We start from the raw sequence: 17,377 nt of genomic DNA on the forward strand, positions 1-17,377 counted from the left end.
TTTTATTTGTCACTGTACATAAAAAAAAGTGTATTTATGGCTTTTTTTAACCCGTGTGTGCATGTTGGGAATGTGTTATGGCTGTTCGATTTTGTTATACAACTATACATTTTGTTTTGGGGAAATGAAAGTTAAAAATGGGCAGTTTTCAAACTCGCATCGCAGACGACGGTCATCTCTGAGTCCTTACTCAAAAGAAACGCTTTTTTGTTTCAAGTTACTGCCCTCTCCCGTGGATAGAAAGATGTAGGGATTATGATAGGAGGAGGGAATGGGTAGGGTGTGATAGGCGACACCCAACGTTGCACACAGAGGAGGTGAATGGGACAAGGAAGGAGTGAAGGGAGAGAGGAGTTGACGCCGTGGAGAACGGAAGAGAGTCGCGTGGAGACGACATTACGAGGAGGCGGGGCGGGAGAAGGATGTACGCGACGTTGGGCCAAATCGAACTTTGGTTGTCGGCTGCTTCTGACCAGCGTTGCAACAGCGAGGAGAGATAGAGACAGTAGTTTGAGGTTGGGAAAAACGCTTGTCCGCGTACAGGCACGTAGGCAAGGGGGGGGCCCGGGGGGCCCGGGCCCCCCCCCCCCCCCCCCCCGAAATTCGTCCAGCCTTTTATATTCCCGGACAACATTTTTTTTCTTTTTGCCATGAAAAGACTTTCTTTCGAATAATTAGGCCTTGGGCCCCCCCCGAAAAAAAATCCTGGCTACGTGCCTGTCCGCGTATCTTTGCAACCAACAACATTCTGTTTTGGACATATATGTAAGTGCACCATGCATAAGAACAGTCCCTAATTTTTATCACAACAATAACGAACTTTTTTTCTGTACGTCACCCATTGTCCACAGTTCCAATTCTTCTCCGCCCCCCAAAATCCTTCGCGACGCCGTGCGGGTAATCCCCACTCTCCTCCGTTAATTTCTACTGGACAAATGGGCAACACGGGCCCCTGAGCGAGTGTTCGCAGTGTCACTTGATCATATCTGTTCATATTTGCATATGTGATCGACTCATGCCTTTTAAAAATAAGGAAATGCTTACTTATATTATACGGCAGGTAATATAATGAACATTGCTGCGGTCGTCAGCAATTCTTCGATCGCCGGTGCATGGGCGATATATGTAAAATATTTACGCATTCTACTGAAACACGATATTCGTGTACATTGCAACACAAATTGTTTATTGCTTGTAGTCTCTGAAAGACGAACTTGTCTATTGTGATAAACTGATTTTACGGTGGCGATTAAGGCTTTTTAACTTCTTTGTTGTGATGCGCGTTTTGACATTAGGAACGGCAACTGAAAGTCTGAACACTTCAGTCACCAGAAATTGAAGTGCACATGGTCATTTGACTCTCCGATGTACACTTAATGTTAAACGACATTAGGCTTTGCATGTCTAATGTCTGTCTAGTGACTCATTAGGAGCGCACCTAGTCGACACTAGACACTCAAGACTCATTTTCATAAGGGGTGCACCTAAATCTAAGTACACAAGCCTCAAGCATTTTCGCCTCCATCGAAAATGCAGCCGCCGCGGCCGGGATTCGATCCCCCGACCTTCAGGTCAGCAGTCGAGCGCCATAACCACTATACCACCGTGGCGGGGCTGAAAAGCAGAGTTTATCCACTGTTTGGTTGACACTTTAAATACATTCACGAACGCTGTAAACATCGTATGTGATTCGGCAAACAAGAAATTCCAATGACGCACTCAATCTATTTTTATCTCTAAGGTCGCTTGATGCGTTCCGCGTTCTATTTGGAGTGACTAAACGGTCATGGGAGTGTATATACTTTTACAAACATGACATACTCTGACCAAAGTTCGTGCCAGAGTGTATGCTTATTTAAGGTCATTGAAGCAAGGCTCATTTTCAGATTTTTTAAATACTTTCGAAGACTTTAAAAGACAGCGACTGTCTCCTAACATACCGGGTCGTATATATATGTGATCTAAACGAAGCTATAGCTACAAATTACGTTACGGCGCTGCAAAACGCATTTGCCTCGTATAAAAACGCTGGCACACTAGATTGATTTGATAGACGGAAACCATCGGACCTTGTTTGTAGGAAAAGAGAAAGCCGGGTTACGAATAAATGAACGGTACATAAGGTATTGTACAGGTGCATTTTTGCGTTGCAGTTTGATACACGGAATGATACACGGAAGCCTGATAATCAGCTTCCTGATAAGGGTGTTGCCGCTTGCCCTTCGAACGGACATCTTTTAGTTGTCTTGTACCTACCTCTCTTTAATTGCAGATGTGTAGTTACAATATAATGCGCAAGGCTAATTTGATATACCTGGGAGATTAGAACAAAATCCGGGTTGGATACTGCTAGTATCCCGTAAAATCAATAGCGAAAATCTCACAATATATATAACTAACGGAGCAGAGCGCCCTTGTTATAACGAATGAACAAGTATTGTGCAAGTTTCAGGATACTTTTAAAAATTTTAAATTGTCTAACGACAAGAAAAGTACAACACTAGACTGCATCGTTAAACCATCCATCCGTCCAGTGAACTCCAGCTGCCCCAAAGTGCACACGCCTTCCCGCCTAGTGCCGATAAGTGATGATCAGGCCAGTTCACGCTATCGTCTTGACACGTGACCCAAGTAACTGCGTCAGGGAGATACTCCCTCGATCAATGGCAGCTTCAAAGTTAAGTATCAGTCAACGAATGTGGCGCCGGTAAACTTCACCCTCAGCCAGGGAAAATATGCGTTATAAACCCTCTGTAGGATCTCATCCAAAACAAGCGTAAGAAATAAGTGTGTGTGTTGCGGGGGGGGGGGGGGGGGGGGGTGTTAAGGGGGGTCTTGTCATGTGGACTATCTCCGTTTTGTTTTATTTTAGCTCGACCTGGATACGAGCGAACAGAAGCACGGATTTTCAGCACTTGCATATGGTGGCTCAGAGTTTTATCACAGTTCTGTAACGTGAAGCAAGCGAAACGGTGTTTCTAACCATGCACTGCGCAGCCGCACAAATTTTCAAGTACGCGCATGACAAGACCACCGAAATTCATTTTCTGCTTGTCTGTTCTGTCCTCCGTTTTTCGAAGTCGTGCCGCCTCTGCGATAAGTGGTTTGAGCAGCACTGGCGAGCTCAGTTCGCAAGTTAAGGGAACTAAATGAGCACGGTCGAGATGTATAGATACGCTGTTACGTTCGTCGAGTCGCTTGCTAAATTTTTTCGGCCGCTTGTCTCAATTTCTTGTGCTTCACAGTGGTCGAGCTTAAGAAAGAATAATACTGTGTCACATTTCCAAGCGACACGAACTAATGCATTCGCTCAAATACACAAGTCCTTCCCGGCACACTAATATCCAATACCAACATGCATTTGCCAAAAGACGTCCTTGGTCATTCAACATGGATTCGTTGGGAGAACATTGCATTCAGGCATGGGCATCGACAGGGGTGTGCAAAAGGGGCACTTGCCCCCCTCAAGCCTTGCCCCCCACTCAATCTACACCAACACTACCCCACCCCCCCCTCCCACAGCCGCGATGCAGCACAGGTTTGCATCCCACGCACAAGACAAAATCCTACCGACGCCCATACATTCAGGATAGCCAACTTACATCCACTTTTTCCTTTGTACTTTTCCAGGGTAAATCTGTTAGCTGCGAGACAGCGCTCGTCCTCTGCTTTGTGTTTCTACGTCTTCGTCTTTCAGCGCTGCATCAACCATATAAAAGCAGTATATTTGATCTAACGGTGGCTGAGTATCTTTCGTGACCATAGACGTGCGCACAGGGGACAGGGGGGGGGGGGGGCGGCCGCCCCCTAATCACCTAAAGGGTGGGGGGTCAAAATCTGCCCCATACATTGACTTAGTAGGGTGTGGGGGGGTCGCTGCGATGAACTTTCGCCCCCCTCCCCTGATGGGGAACCCTGCGCACGTCTATGTTCGTGACCACCTCAAACACCACAGCAGTGTTAGATGCGCCACCTATTCTGCCCTGGAGCAAAGAGAATGACGTCTGAGCGTCTGGACTTCCAAGCCATCTGCCATGCGCGGAAAAGCACGCAGCCCTGAGTCTGGCAGAAGCACCCTGGCTCGTGACGTCCTTCCAAAACAATGGGCCGTGTCGGCTTGTGATTATCGCTTCTCGATTACAGCTCTTCTCGTGAACTGCGTCCGTCACCACACACCCCCTCACATCAGCCCCCTCCTCCCTCTCCTTCTGCAGATCAGGATAAGGTTTCACCCCGCCGAGCGCCCTCCCCCCAAACCGCAACTTCTTTGTTCTTCTCATTCTCTTACCCTCTGCTCATTCCACGCGCAGTCGACCAGTGTAAAAAGCAGAGGGCCGACGAACAGAAGCTCCAGACGTTAGATCGTCGGGCAGAGAGAGCATCTCCTGCCTGGAAAGAAGATTGGCTCTTCTGCTCACAAGATCGCACCTGTGCGCTTTCACTCATCCTCGAGTCTGCACCTTCTCAGAGTTTCAAGCCTTGCTGTCAAATCTTCACTTCAAAGAACAGCTGCTTACGAAGAAGAGCGCCAAAGGTGCTAAGGCTGCGGCAGCAAGCCTCGCGCAAAGGCGGTCTTGTAAGAAGCAGCGAAGACCGTACACGTCATTGTCAAGGACAAATAATTCGTTTATTAAGAACCCCACGTTATCCGAAATGCACTTAACAGGAGCACCCCGCCTGTGCGAATTTTCGACGGCCGAGTCCACTAGACGCCGCAAGGGCATCCTCAAGCCGCCGCGCCGTTCGTCGAACGACCTCAGCGACGACAGCAGCAACAGTAGCATTCTTAGCATCAGCGACGATGCCAGCGTCTCGTCCAGAAGCGGGAGCGAGGCGTACGATTCGTCCAGCGCCATACTTTACGACAGACAGGTAGGAAAACAGCTGGCAAACCTGGCGTCTGTGCCGTTTATACATGCGGAAGCAGATTATGCAACTGCGTGTCGCTCTGCATAACGGGAAACGCTTCGCCGGCGCGCGGTGGCTTGCTTCGCTGCATTGTGATCACTCCTACAGCCGCAGCGCTCGCTTTTCATACGCGCGCTCAGCACAATGACGTTCGCTTGACAGGGTTGCCATTTCAACTTCTGTGCACTCAGCTAACCTACAGTGCTTCGTTTTACCTGAGTATATTTAGCCAATTAGCAACAGTGCCAAGGGATGCTAGTTGGTTTTGAGCAGTGTTGTATGCGTTACCGAAAAAAAGTATCTAAATACGTTACTCGTTACGCTAAAGAAATAGGAACGCGTTACCGCCCTGCGTTACCACTAAAAAAAGCTAACGCGTTACCGTTACCGAAAAAAAGTAACGGACGTTACTTCCGCCGTTACTCCATAGCCAGAAATCTTAATCAGTGCGTCTTTGCCTCAAGAAACTACAACAGATACTTTATAAAACTCATATTTATGTATCACGTTAAAGTTGTCGCCCAAACAAAAAATGTAACCCCAAATACTGATTAAACGGCAATATTTGGCACAAATGTGCCGTATCTTCGTAGTACTATAGTGGCCTAAATTTGCCTGTATAATTACACGTGATGGCTTCTAACTCTGTGGAACACGGGGAAGCTGTTTTTCAGAATGGGTCATTAAACACAAAGTAATCTATTTCATCATCAACGCTCTCCGAAATGAAAACATCACTGAACAAACTTGCACTAATTATGACAGCGTGCTTCTGCTACCAAAATCAATGCGCAAATTTTGTAGCAATAAAGGAATGCTTAAATAGCATAAATCTGGAGAAAAAGTATTTGCGCACATAAACAAGTTTCTTTTTTTCGATTTGACTTGTACAATTGCCGCAAATATTGCGACTGCTTACATGAAAGTGTTCAAGGTCAGCCTTGCTTGCTCAGGAGTTCAACAACCAGAAACGTAGACGCAGCTGCAAATATCAAGAAGCAAAACTAATTTTGAATAAGAAGTTATAGACAGTGCTAGAGTATTAGAGGAACAGTTCTCTAATGTAACTAAAAACCAGGCTGAGGCATTTATTTTGTTTTTCTTGAAGCCTCAATATAATTTCTGTAACTACAAACCTCTGAATAAAAGCAACAGTTGCCTTTCAAAGCTTCAATCGGACAGCTTGACTCGCTTATTAGCGAATACGTCCGCACCTACGCTAAATAGGAGCTCGACGGACGCACTATATAGTACTACTGTATTCACTTTGCAGAGGCGTAGCCAGGAAGGAGGGGGGAGTTCAAACACCGCCAAAAAAAATTCAATTTTGCTTGCGTATATATAGACGTTACACATAAAACACACGCACCAACATACATAAAGTAAGGTTGAATTCTGGCTACGTCCCTGACTTTCAGGAAGAGCTGGTGAAGGCGCGGAGAGTTTTCCTTGAGCCCGCTCATGGCGATGCCATGCGGCACCAAAGGCAGACAGTCGCTCATCCTCATTTGGCGATTATGTTCAGAAGGGATTTGTGAAGAAGACATCCTCGGTTGTGCAGGCGCTCACACCGAGTCTTGCGTGTCCGCAAGCCGAGCACATCTCGACAGCTCGCTTTTGACGGTTACAAGGACCGCATACACTTCGCTTCATCGACAATCAACGACAACTTGAACCTCGATTGCAAGGTAGCCGAAATTATAGCAGATCTGTTTATGAAATTTCGACAATTCGCCCCCCCTTGAGATTTCTCCCGCGCAAAAAAGGACACGCCCATGCGATGCCACTTTGTCAATGCTTGGCGGACCGACAGCAGTCCGCCGCAGCGGCAAATAACGCTGGACGAGCTCTGAGAAAGGCACTCCTACAAGACGAGTCAATTTTGTGTAAGACTGCGAGTATAATTGGAATTGAAAGTAACGAGTAACGTGACACCTCACGTTACCGAAAAACTGTAACGAAAGTACGTTACCCGTTACAGTTCCGAAATAGTAACGAGTACGTTACTTAGTTACTGAAAATAGTAACGCGTTACCGGTAACGCCGTTACTTGTAACGCGTTACCTCCAACACTGGTTTTGAGCAAGTTGCTGTATACGACAGCAAGTGGCGAGGCTGTTATGCGAGTAGTTTTATCATTACTTTATGCCATGCTAAAGTGGCGGGATACCAATATTTATGCGCCCTGGTCCAGCACCTACATGTGCCTAGCTTAGAGACCCTCCTCAGGTTTACGCATTAGAAGCAAGGGAGACTAGTATAGTCTGTATATATCGCTCGGTGGCCATCGTGTCTACGAAGTATGACAGCCCTGCACGGCGCGAAAACTGCCGGAACGGGCACATTTTGGCGCATTTAAAGGGGTACTGACACAAAATTTCGCGGCCGAGATAGCCTGCGGGATCGATTCCCGTGAACATGCGTATACCATCTGCAAAATATCAACAGCGAATATAGATAGCTTGGAAGGTTTTTTTTAAATGAATTTTGAAGTTTGCGTGAGCGATCGACACTCTCGCGCTAATGACACCCTCAAAGATGACCCTCGGTAACCCCAAGGAGGTTAAAATAAGTTTTATTTAAACCTCCTTGGGTGACCCCCCTACTTCCCTCACGTGACCACGCTGAAACAAGTTATGATGAAGTCATAGCCGCCATGTGTCTTTTGCCGTGTTCGCTCCAGCAGCCTATACTTCTCGGCGGCTGCTCGCGAACCGCGCGGAAGTGCGTCACGGTTCTGTGTGCTGACGTGAACGAGCGCTGCACCCGCTAGGTGGTGATAGTTGCACCAGGAGTCTTGTTGTTTTTGAAACCGAAACTGACACTGGTTGGTAATGATGAGCCTGTAATTCTGTCGCGCGCTGCATCAAACGATGTGCCGTGTTATGATTAACGGGCCCCACGCAACATATTGCAGCAAAAAAATATGAGGCCAAAATTTTTGTGTCATATACCCCTTTAGGCAGCGCTGGCTGTGTTTTGTAGCATTATTAGGTACCACAGAATGAATGAATGAACGTCTTGTTGACCAATTAAGTATGCGACAACGAAAAGCGAAGTCAGCTGAACCAGCGTTGCGTTTCTGTGCTCGAATGAGCTTTCCAGCTGTGCAGGCCATTCGCTATCGACTAGCGTTCGACAACGATGACTCGCGCGCAGAGAAAGACGATCAGTGACCGAGGTCACGAGTGAACAACCCTCTCACGCTCTTCTCTCGACGCGTGGTTAAACGTCAAGAGAACCGGGGTGCAAGCTAGGCAGGCAGTCTGATCGAGTTGCCGCACGTGCGTGCGCCTCATGGCAAGCGTCGTCCGGAGCAATTCTATACTCTCGGTGGCTCGTTCCCACTACCATTTGCCCGCTGCAGAACCTATCCTTGCAGTTGTTTCACCAGACCACAATGAATATCAGTGGCCTTGGTCATCATCATTAGAGCCACCTTTCTAAAGGCTTGGCGAATTTATTTTCTTAAAAAGTTGCAAACTTCGTTACTGTCCAGCCTCCTCTTAATTCACCTTAGCAGTTTTAACGGTACATTTTTTTTTACTAAGCACGTCTAGCGCATGTAATCTAAGCGCACGCAGCCACTGTTCAAATTATCAGAGCACTCGGTACTCCCTCCCCATTTAAATCCTATAGCTGATCTCGTGATAGTGGTATATGCACTGTTTCGCACAGGCGTATGCAAATGCCGGCCTGGAAACATGCAAACGTGTAAAGGGCTAGATTTGCTCCTCTTCACCGTTGCCAGGGCGCACTCTCACAAGAATGCAGCAACATCATTTTTACTTATCCTGAAAACAATGTAATTATGTTGCTATTTAGCGATGTTGCGTCTGATTGTCCAGACAGAGAGGCAGGGTTCGAGTTCCACGTCGCTTGAAGCTGTCGCTTGAGAATCGAGGCACTTTTTTTTTTTCATTGCATTTGCGCACAAGCTGATGTTCACCGACATCACGCATAAATGCGAGTTAAAAATGCGCATCCACTACCAGTGCTACGCCCAGCCAGATCTTGAAAATCTATGCGCTGCCGCCAATGAGCGGCAATATGCTTATTGTCTATGCAGTGAAAATTTGCTGAGTGTGATGGGGATGTCGGAATTCCCTTCGAAGTGATTGCGTCAAGGCTCCAAGCAGACGCGCTCGAGTGTACACGCTCTTGGAGCACTGATAACGTAACGAGATATGAAAAGTCGCACTGTTTGCTGAACACCTTTAGCTTCTTTCCATGCCGACACTTTGCATGATTCTTTTTCTTCTCTGACCCCTTATCGTTACGTAAGCCGTGGCTTCCGCGTTTTGGTTAAGACAGTAAGTTCTTAGTTTTTACGTACCAAAAGCGAAATAGAATTACGAGGAATGTCGTAAGCACACCAGAATAATTTTAACCACCAGGGGTTAATATTCATTTAAATCTAAGCACATGGGCGTTTTTACGTTTTCGCCTGCGTGCACCACAACGCTACAACACTAATGGCGGGTTTCCGAATATACTTAATCTGCCAAACAGAAAATAATATTGAAACCACTTTGCTCGACAGCGGTGGATGTTCGTGAACATTTATGGAACACTTTCCTTTCTTTTTTTTCCCCCCTCAACAACGTTTTTGTTTAAGCATTTATTAATGCATTCTCAATCGCATGCGATCGGCATATCAGAACAACATGCGCTAACTTTGCTTGTGGCTGTCAGATTTACGAAGCAAATATTTACCGGTCTAAGCATCCCTTAGTGGTAGTACCTCTTCGACGTATCGAAGTGATGTGTGCCTGCTGTATTTTGAGATTGGAATCACTTAAAGCTAATGTATTTCGCACCCTAAAGAGGGTGTCTTCTATTGCACACTTTGGCCTTCGAAATGAGCGCAGTAACAAACAAGGTATCTTATATTTTCAGAAAATATAATTCAAACTTTTGCTTCGCTCTCTAAACAAAGATCGTGGAGATGTGTGAAATATGTTTGATTCTTCATATGGCGAGAGGCTGTCAGTCTTTCTGGTTACCTTGTTTCGTTTCTGTTCTGACATTCTTATGTGCGTGCTGCAGCAACAAACCGCGGTGGTTGCGCTGAACACTTGATTTAATACTCCGTTTTACACTTTCCTTATTTCGTGCAGACTTTCTTGGATGTGAACGTGCGAAATCCCATCGTCCACCAAGTAAAAGGAGATGTCTACACGTCATATGACATTTCAATTGAGGTAAGCAGTCATACTGCCAGCTTGAAAATAGCGGACATTTCGTCGAATCAGTGAAAAGGAGGGATTTAACTGTGCTATAAGTAAAACGATGAACGCGTCACAACATCAATCCAACAATGATTGTGATGTGTTATTCTTGCAGACGAACAACAGCTGCTTCACAATGTCGCGGTCGACGGTTCGAAGGAGGTACTCGGAGTTCGTCCACCTGAAAAGCCTACTCAAGGAACTGCAGCCTTCCTTGTAAGTTCAAGGCTGGTCTTCAAATACTTGTCTCCACAGAACGCTCACAGGGAGCTTCCTCTCATCTTCTCTCGTGCTCTTCAACTTTAGTGTCCTGTGAAGTTTAAAACGACACGCATGAGCTCTAGTGAGCCCCCCCCCCCCCCTGATCACCTAAAAGGGGGGCGCAAAATCTGCCCCATACATAGAGGCCCCGCAGTCACCTCAGAGGGGGGGAGGGAGGCGCAAAATTTGCCGCGTACATTGACTTAGTAGGGGGGAGGGACGCTGCGATGAACCTTCGCCCCCCCTTCCCCCCCCCCCCTGATGGGCAACCCTGTGCACGCCTATGCAAGTGACTGTTACTGGCTCTTCAGACGATGACCAGTTTTAAGGTCACCAGCCCAATACAAAAGGTTAGAAAGACGTTTTAGAAAGCGGAAGCAACACTTATTTGCCAAAGGTGGAGACGTGTCGTATGTTAGAAAAAAACGAAACTATAGACATGAGAACAAGGACGCATGTGGAGAGGAACGGACAACACGAATACCGCATTTGTGCTTCTCCTTTTGTGTGCGTCTGCGCGGCTACAATGTTGCTAACACGAATTCCTACCAATTCAACCTTCTGTCGTTATAAGAGAAGCGTAGTGGCTGACAACTGAGCTATTTCATGCCATAGTAGCAACACAACGGGTACGCTTTTTCTGATAATTCAGTCATATGATTGCGGCGAAACAGACAATGCGCGCTATGGTTCCAAACCACGTGTCGCAACGGACCTCGCCATTGAGTCTTTGTTTCATCTGAACCGTAAGTGTTCGATAAAGTGAGATAAAGGGCGGGGATTGACGTGCAGGTCACCTTGTCAAGGTCCTCAAAGCGTGAGCTGGCTCACACCTCGTGCGTGTACATATCGCAGGTAACCATAAGGCTAACTGAGGTTCCATTGTACTATGTACGATGAAAACATGACGTCAGCCCAAACGCGATATCGTCACTTGACGCTTCTGTCTACGCGCGCTTGCGTTGGCCGGTTGGCACTTCGCCGCGTGACGTCAGAGCTCTGCCCTCCAACGCGTGGAGATTAGAAACTAAGTATATGCCAAAGGGCGTCATCGGGCCCTGCAGTGCCATTGGAACGAGACACTCGACTCAAATTGCATGCCGTATTCCTCAGTGGCCCCATTCGCCGATAACTGCAATTTGAACCGGCTTCCGGAAAGTAAATGGGATGAAGTCAGGCAGCCACTCCAACAAACCAGCTAGGAAAGTTGCAGTCACCCTTTGCTTATCGTTCAAATCTGCCACCGATGAATTTCGCGCACCACAGAATAATGGCATTTTCGTAGCATGCAGTACAGTCCGTCACATAACTATAGAGCTCGTTACAGTACTTTCGTCTCCCTTCCATGTCAGTTCGTGGTGTTACAATCGAGCGCTTGCAGCAAGCCTGGCCTACAAACTAATTTATTTTAGTGCCAGAATACAGACACAATGCGCATTCTTGTCGTGCGTGAATGGCTTCATTTATGTCTACCCAAGAGCTAATTACCGTGACGCAGTTCAAACGACATTATTTCTGGCATTACAGGTGGTTGGTAGCTTGGCATCACGCAATAAGTGTGTGAGAACTACAACAAATTTCACTTCTTATACGAAAGCAATCGTTCACTTCGTACTTTGTGATAATGACGGAGGAACAATGGCGTGCTATGTAGTTAATCTTGGAGCTTAAATGTGTCACTAACAAGCTCGCAATGTCTAAAACCGTCTAGACATGCTTTCACACGGAGCTGCATGCAAATAATGTTTCTTTCTTTTTCTTTTTGTCCAGGACTCCACCCCGCCTTCCATCGAAGACGCTGATGAAAAGATTCGACGACAAGTTTATAGAAAGCCGACGTGCAGGCCTCGAGACTTTCCTTCGAGAGTAAGCTTATACTTTCGCCTTTCTGAAAACGTTGCCACCATGCGCATCACACCACCTACATTTCAAGTTTTTCGTACATCTTCACAAACCTTGAGCTGAGCATTCTACAAATTGCTCCTATTAGCTGCCTTCATGCACATGGAAATGGCAGTCGAGGGGCATCGAACGCAATGCATACTCGGTCTATGACTCGACTGTTTCTTGCGACGCGATCGGAAAGCTTTCGAAACAGAACTGTTTTTCAGTGAACAGGAGTGACACGAAAGTTCTCGTAACAGACTGCTTCATTCCTGAAAGTGCCAGAAGGGCAGCATCAAATCGTTCATGCACTAATAGTTTTTTAGTGTTAATGTCACCATACGTAAATGGGCCCATATCGCTTGCTTGTCGCTAACTGTTCAATGACGTGACCTCAATCATCCGTTTTAATTTTTTGCACGTGCATTTTAAGCACTCACACGCTTCTTCTCGCGGGTCAATTAGCGTAAATCCTACATATCCTTCGTCTCGCTTGTTGGCGCAGCGTTCTGACAGAGCCGCTCTACCTTTCCAACAAGAGCCTGCACCTCTTCATCCAGACCAGTTTGACCATGAAGGAAATCGAAGACGTCGTCAAAGGTGCAGAAGGCACCTGCAAACCCGGAGACTAAACCGCCCATAGTGCTCGCGCTCCATGACGAAGTCTTTGACGAGACTGGGTAGGTGGACAATACGTCTTCGCGGCTCCGAATTCTGCCTAGTGCGGACTGTCGGAAAACTGCACGGTGCGCTCTTGTTTTAGCTGTGTGCAGGGTGTGTTAGTAATGAGAGCGCAGACTTTCAAAGTTCACGAGTGATCGCAACGCTACGACTTAAAAACGTCATCGCGACTGACTTAACATGCACCGTGTGAACACTTCCCAAGAGTGAGCTTGAATGAACTGTCTTGAACGCCAGTGACGATGTGTGCGCCTGATGAGGTTGCTGCATGCGGTTTTACTTTTTTTGTCCATGGTTTTATCTAGTAACAGCTACGCAGCGCCAAGTACGCCTGCGGTGATTATGTCAAAAAGACGAGACTGACTTCATGCAAAGTTAGCAATGTGGTCAATTGTCACCCATGCCAAATTTTAGACAAAGATGAGCATCTGCACTAAGGAAACTTGTGCGTGATGACACTCAAACATGCCGCACGGCGTGTTAAATAATGTGCCGATAATATAGGTCCAGGCATGCATGTCGACGTACTTTATATGCTATTTTTTGCGTGTGTGACTGACTTGTCTGTCACAAACGAATCGTGTTTTGTTTTGTGCTCTTATGAAAATACTCAGCGGAATAAAGTTCGTTCGCTATTGTCTTCGGATGTGCGCTTTCGCATGCTAAACTCCGCGCAACTTCCCCTTTCGGCAGGTTTACAAAATTCAAGAGAACGTGCTGCTGGCAAAGTCGATACTGTGTACAATACATTTCTTTAAAGGCGCTAGATGTAGACTCCGTACAACACACACGCACACGCACACATACAAGCGCGAGGAGTGTGCCGTGTGATAATATGTTTGGAAGACTGAACGTTGAAGCTAGAAACTAGGCTTTCAGTCTACGGATTTATTGGGTGCTATGTCTAGGGTATTAGCTCCTCAAGGAACAAAGGTCACAATGATTTGGAGCGTCACGCGCTGGGTGAGTGGTCGTTCCTGGAAAACCAATGCAGCCACGAAGCCAGGCGCATATTTACAGGTGACTTATTATAGTAAATAGAAGGGCTCTACTATGGACACGACCGCGTCTTCAGCTAGCGATTTCATATACTCATTACGCAATTCGCTAAGCACCGCTTTTATGTTGCTCGTTGGTTCCAGAGAAGGGTGCCCGGCCTTTCAGCATGACCTTATAACTTGATCTTGTTCTCACATTTAGACGATGTCGACGACTGTCTTCGGGGATGACATCTCTAACATGTTCTCCTGGATTTCTCTTTTTTTCTTTGCAAAACAGTGACAGTGCGTACAATTCCGCAGCCGAGGAAGTCGTCGCGGAAGGCAGCGCCACGGCTGCACCGCGAGGAATCCTCCGCAAGACTGGTAGCGTCACCATGCTCCACAGTTCCAAGTGCTGCAGCGGTGACGGCCACTGCCATCTTCGCATCGGCTCCAACATCTGCGTCTGCACGCCGACGCTCTATCCACCATCTTGGGACAGGAGCGACGACAGCGGCATTCTACAGAGCCTGCCCTGTCCACTGCCCAGTACTAGCACGCCCATTCCGGCTTCGGATGCCGCCAAGGACACCGGCGCCTGTGACGGCTGCCACAGCGAAGGCGCCAGCCCCGACCTTCGTGCCAGGGTCTCGAGGCTGCGCACGAGTGCCAGCGATTCGTGCCTGGCGACAATAGGCAGCAGCTTGAAGAAGCGCGTCTCATTCTCGAGCGCCGTCGAAATCATCGACAGGGAGAAACACGGACGTCGCAGCGTGACGCTGTCGCCGCCGGTTCCTACCGCCTTCGTGGACGTCAAGACACTCCTTTCTTTTTGCTCCTCTTCGACTAGCGAACACACGTCTAGTTCCTGAGACGAGGACAACCGATCACGTCGCGCAACATTGCTCAGAGCATTGTATGGGCCTATGCCGCGTTTGCAAACACGCGAGCCAATCGGGAGCGCTGAACGCTCGCAGTGGGGCTGTTGTACCCCGCCTGAAGCTCGGTTCTAGTCACCGAATACTCATCACTCTAAATTAACGCTCGATAACGCGAGGTCGCTCACACGATGCGTGTGGTCCTGCGTAAGCTGTGGCCAGCCCGTAGCACCTTCGACATTTCGTCGCGTTTGTTCTCGAAAGTCGCTACATTTAACGTCAGTTCAGGTGTATCAGCGCAACAAAGGTGCTTGCTACAGCGCACCCATAAATTGCGGCTGTAACACCACTGAAAGGCGCATTTAGCTGTATTTATTTTTTTGCCATGCGTAGCATTTACAGCGACGTTTTAGTGCAGACTTTACATACAGCGGCAAAATTTGCAGAAAACTAAGGTTATCAAGAACAGTGATACCTTTTTACAAAAACGGCAATTTTTTTTTTATCCCATCACGCGCGAAATTTGTTGATTTAAACGCGAAGAGCGACTTATTGTAGTGAATGGCTCACCTTGAGTTGTCGCAAAGCCCTGAGCTTGACAGGCGATACCATGTCCCAAACAGGCCGCAATCTAATATGCTGCCTGAACTGTGAATGCTTAGCGCCCGCAACTGGCCCGTGTGTTCGTAAATGCGGCGTAGATCTTGATAGCGCTCTTATAGAGTTGGCGACGTGCGTTGCACTGGTGGACTCCCTCGACTTTCTCGCACGTATTTCTTGACGAGAATCGTTTTGTGCCCCGTGAGTCTTCCAGCGTGTCATCATTGTCTCATAAATGCCGTTCGAACGTCATTACAAAAGTGTTGAAGGGCACGCTGCGATGTCCTTACAATTTCACTTCACCACACGGACAACCACTCACGTACTATGGTTGCGAAATTTTTCGACTACTGCTCATTGGCAGCTGTTCGACCTCAATGTTCATAGAAGGTCTGCTTGTGCTGTATGTACTGGTCCCGTCCTCTGTTCCTGATCGATCGATGAATTTTGTGTGAAGATCGACTTAAACAAGTAAACACGTGCGCGCAAATGCAGGAGCTCTGTCGCTCGTGCATTTCGCTGTGATATTTTAACAAGCTGGACAATTAACTTTATATTATACTGCGCGTTGTTCTGCAGACGTGGCAATGTTGTGCTTTAGACCGAGATATTTCAGTGACTTGCATGCCGTAAGAGATGTAGCCTGTGTGACGCGTGTATCTTTTTATCTGCTACACTGATGTACTGCTCTTTGACCCGTCTTTCGGCGATCTGCATGCGAGTGTTGCGTACACTGCCAATATTGACCGCGTTCGTTGTGAGGCTTCTGCATGAGCTCGTTATTGACGCTTTTGTCAGTTTTGATTTTCACAGAGCAGTTTGAAACTAGAGCTTTCGAGAATGCAAACTAGACTAGCATAGACGTATGCTAGATATTGACACCGTCCATAGTGGAAGCACCGAGCACATTGTTTCCTATTGTTTCCTATAGCTTGTAGAGTTTACGGGTCCTTGAGTTGTGCCAAATTGTTTCCCGTCATCTCGTGTACATAGTTCACATATGGACTTTTAACCTTTTAACTTAAATTCATCACTGCGACTCCCTTACATTGCGTAGTGACTGTGTCATGCCACATTTTATACCGAGAACATTTTTTTTGTTCTCAAATGTTCGCGCCATATTGACTTTATGTATTTAATATAGAGATTTCATTTGCAAATAAAGTTGTAGCGCGTGCAACCATTTCTTGCCGTGTTTCCTTGGTTGTTACTGCTGTTGCTGTTTTCTCGCAAGATATTTACTGGCACTGCTGCTGGTACACGCGAAGTGCTTTAGAACAATTTGATTCTTTCACCCAGCCCATCTAGGTGTTTTTTCCCAGTTATGCGCAAAAATCCGAACTTGTTTGTCATGCATGAACGTGGCATTTAGCACAGCATCTCGGGCTTATCGCTATGTTTTCAAAGAAGGGGAAGGAGACCAAACAGGAATAAAGTACAAGCAGAGACAAAGTGTAACCTATTTATGTACGCTCATTTCTCTTTGCGGACGCAAGGTATGTTTATCGTGCTCGCTAGTTACTCCGCGTCATGCTGGCATGAAAAGTGCATACGCTGGTGTTCGTGTCATGTACGAAATATTCAACTTTCAACTTGTACTGCTGCACTTTCAATATGCACGAATGTGGAGCACGCAAAGATTGTAGTAAAGGCATAGCGCTACTCCCTACAAAAGCTAGGCAGACAATAACTCAATCTTAGTTTTCTGCCGCAATTTAACTTGTACTAAGCTCAAGATGCGCGTTCGCATTTTTTAACACGAAAGTGTTTTATGCCGGGGTCCAACACGGCTCCACTGACGCATTTCCGTCACGGATATTACGTTGTAACATATAAAGACTAACATATGGCAAAGAAAAAACAACTATAAGAAAAAGGTCAGTCACCGGGAATCGAACTTACGACCTCTCGATCGCCAGCGCGCAGCGCGAAACGACTCCGCCACAGACAGCAT

General features: G+C 47.0%; 1 pseudogene; it reads left to right on the plus strand.

Annotated features, from left to right (window-relative positions):
- The first annotated feature begins 4,638 nt into the window (after positions 1 to 4,638).
- LOC119378199 (uncharacterized) lies at positions 4,639 to 14,930 on the plus strand (annotated as a pseudogene).
- Positions 14,931 to 17,377: the final 2,447 nt, after the last annotated feature.

Source organism: Rhipicephalus sanguineus, unplaced genomic scaffold (genome assembly GCF_013339695.2).
Source record: "Rhipicephalus sanguineus isolate Rsan-2018 unplaced genomic scaffold, BIME_Rsan_1.4 Seq731, whole genome shotgun sequence".
NCBI classification, from domain to species: domain Eukaryota; kingdom Metazoa; phylum Arthropoda; class Arachnida; order Ixodida; family Ixodidae; genus Rhipicephalus; species Rhipicephalus sanguineus.